Source organism: Danio rerio, chromosome 11 (assembly GCF_049306965.1).
Source record: "Danio rerio strain Tuebingen ecotype United States chromosome 11, GRCz12tu, whole genome shotgun sequence".
Classification (NCBI taxonomy): Eukaryota; Metazoa; Chordata; class Actinopteri; order Cypriniformes; family Danionidae; genus Danio; species Danio rerio.
The window spans coordinates 41752040-41755000 of record NC_133186.1 but is presented as its reverse complement, the minus strand read 5'-3'; positions in this window follow the sequence as shown (position 1 = coordinate 41755000).

Here is a 2961-nt window from a genome sequence, read left to right as displayed (position 1 = left end):
TGGGAAACTGGTCTGAAATACGGGATACTCCCATGAAAAAAAGGAAGTGTTGGCAGGTGTGCTTACCAGTTTAATGTTGATTTGATCTGCTATAGTTAGAAATCAGACAGTCATATATTCTAAGCGTAGGGCTTATTATGCAGTTCTGTCGCCATCTTGTGGATAGAAAATGTCAACTGTCGCCGACGAGCTGTCTCTCAGAAATTGTACATTTTTTAAAATAGGCACTATTCTTGCAAATAAACTGCATAGTTGCAATCTAAACAACTACATTTTATACTAAAAAAGCCTCAAAAGTATGCTTTGTAGTGTAACAGCAGTAATATTTGTCAAACTGTAGTGTCTGCTTATTGCTGGCTGTATCTGGGCGGAGTAATAGACAAAGGGTAAAGAGGCTGTACAGATGCTGATATTACTGAAATTTATCACGGCTATCAGCCAATCAGATTCAAGAACCAGACAGAACTATATATATATATATATATATATATATATATTTTTTTTTTTTTTTTTTTTTTTTTTTTGTGCGATTTAGTGCAAAAATGTGAGTGATGTCGCGGCTCCTGAAGTGTTTTGATTAGGTAATATCTATACAATAAAAAATACTGTGTTTATTTTAATGGCACAAACCAGCACAAATCCAGCACAAACAAATGACACCAGTTTTGTGTGATTTAGAGGAAATTGGGTGGATAGTGATGTCATGACTCTCAAAATATTTTAATTATATCTAAACAACGAAAATAGATAGAGTGTTTGTTTTAACGGCACAAACCAGCACAAATCATGCACAAACGACCAGTGCTGATTTGAAATTATTTGAGCAACATGGGGTGGAAAGTCACGTCACACGGTCAAAAAAATTAATGCTTAATATATCAGACCCCAAACCAGCACAAACGTCCGTTTTTTCGGCACAAATCAGCACAAAAAGCAAATAGCATAGTTCTAGGGATTATTTGTTTTTATGGGGTGCCAACTTCACGGAGGTTATTTCAGGTTATACAACTTTTAAAATGGAGTCTTAAGTCTGTTTAATTGATGTAAGTTGAAATACCTTTATTTCAAAAATTTATTTGATTCAACTTACAAATTTAAGGAAGCAACAAATATCACAATGTGTATATATTTAAGTAGCTTTGTGTATAAACTGTATTGATATAAATTAAGTTTTTAATATTACTTACCGGCCACTTTAATAGGTAGGGACTAGTACCGGGTTGGACCCCATTTTTCCTTCAGAACTGCCCTAATCCTTCGTGGCATAGATTCAACAAGCTACTGGAAATATTCCTCAGAGATTTTGGTCCCTATTGACATGATAGCATCACACAGTTGCTGCATATTTGCACCACCAATGATGCAAATGGGGTGACGCAGTGGCGCAGTAGGTAGTGCTGTCGCCTCACAGCAAGAAGGTCGCTGGTTCAAACCTCGGCTCAGTTGGCGTCTCTGTGTGGAGTTTGCATGTTCTCCCTGCGTTCTCATGGGTTTCCTCCGGGTGCTCCGGTTTCCCCCACAGTCCAAAGAAATGCGGTGCAGGTGAATTGGGTAGGCTAAATTCTCCATAGTGTATGAGTGTGTGTGTGTGTGTGTGTGGGTGTATGTTTCCCAGAGATGGGTTGCGGCTGGAAGGGCATCCGCTGCGTAAAAACGTGCTGGATAAGTTGGTGGTTCATTTCTCTGTGGCGACCCCAGATTAAGAAAGGGACTAAGCCGACAAGTCAATGAATGAATGAATGATGCAAATCTCCTATTACATCCCAAAGGTGCTCTATTGGATTGAGATCTGGTGACTGTGAAGGCCATTTGAGTACAGTGAACTCTTTATCATGTTCAAGAAACCAGTCCGAGATGATTCGCACTTTGGCATGGTGTGTTATCCTGCAGGAAGTAGCCATCAGAAGATGGGTACACTGTGATCATAAAGGGATGGACATGGTCATGGATTGTAGGCTGTGGCTCCTCATCCACCAGCTTCCACCTGCCTTATTATGCCACACTACACACCATCTGATTGGAGGGGAGGAGACAGAGTGATGAAGCCAATTAAGCTATGGGGATGGTTAGGAGGCCATGATGGACAGAGGATGCCAGGGATAAACCCTTTATTTAAGGTCCCCATTAATATACATGGGCGTTAGGACCAACACAGACTGCAGGTTAAGCACCCCCTGCTGGCCTCATTAACACCACTTCCACCTAGCTTTCCCATGTGGTATCCCATCCAGGTACTGACTGGGTGCAGCCCTGCTTAGCTTCAGTGGGCAACCTTGTGAAAGTTGCAGAGAGCTAGCTGCCGGCTACTCAATATACAAAAATCCCCCCTCTCTAAATAAAATCTTGTTGAATATGAAGATATTTTTTAATTAACCCTTTGATGCACAAGCTATAAAATAGATATAGAAAAAAATAAACTTACACAGGTCACTTTAGACCCATGTAGTGCATCAAAGGGCTAAAAACGAATAAGAAAATAATGATATAACAAGGCTGCGTGAAAAATGACAATTAGCCTGCGCTTTTCCACCACATGAACATCTCATCATTGAGAATCTCTAATAAAATCATTAGCATTCAACACAACGCAACTGCCAAGTTTGTGTATATTGAGCACAAAAGGGATCTATCTTTGGCTCTTCTGCTCTTTTCTCGAGTGTTTATTTGTCTCATAATTCCGTTCATAGTGAAAAAGCAGAACCTGAGATGAGATGTGTCAGAGTGGATTTAAAGAGCTTAAGACGTGTTGCTCTAACAAAAACCTCGGAGAACTGAAGCTAGACACGGCAACCCGGGAGAAAAAGAAGAGAAAAAAAAATCGATTCCAGCTGTCAAGTCGCACACTTGGCTGGAAGATCACAAACGCAGCAGCTGAGGATAAAACACCAGCACCTCATGGCTTCAATTACAATCCATTCCAAATCAAGCTTGTTAAAAAAGGCAACAATACAAATCATTCCA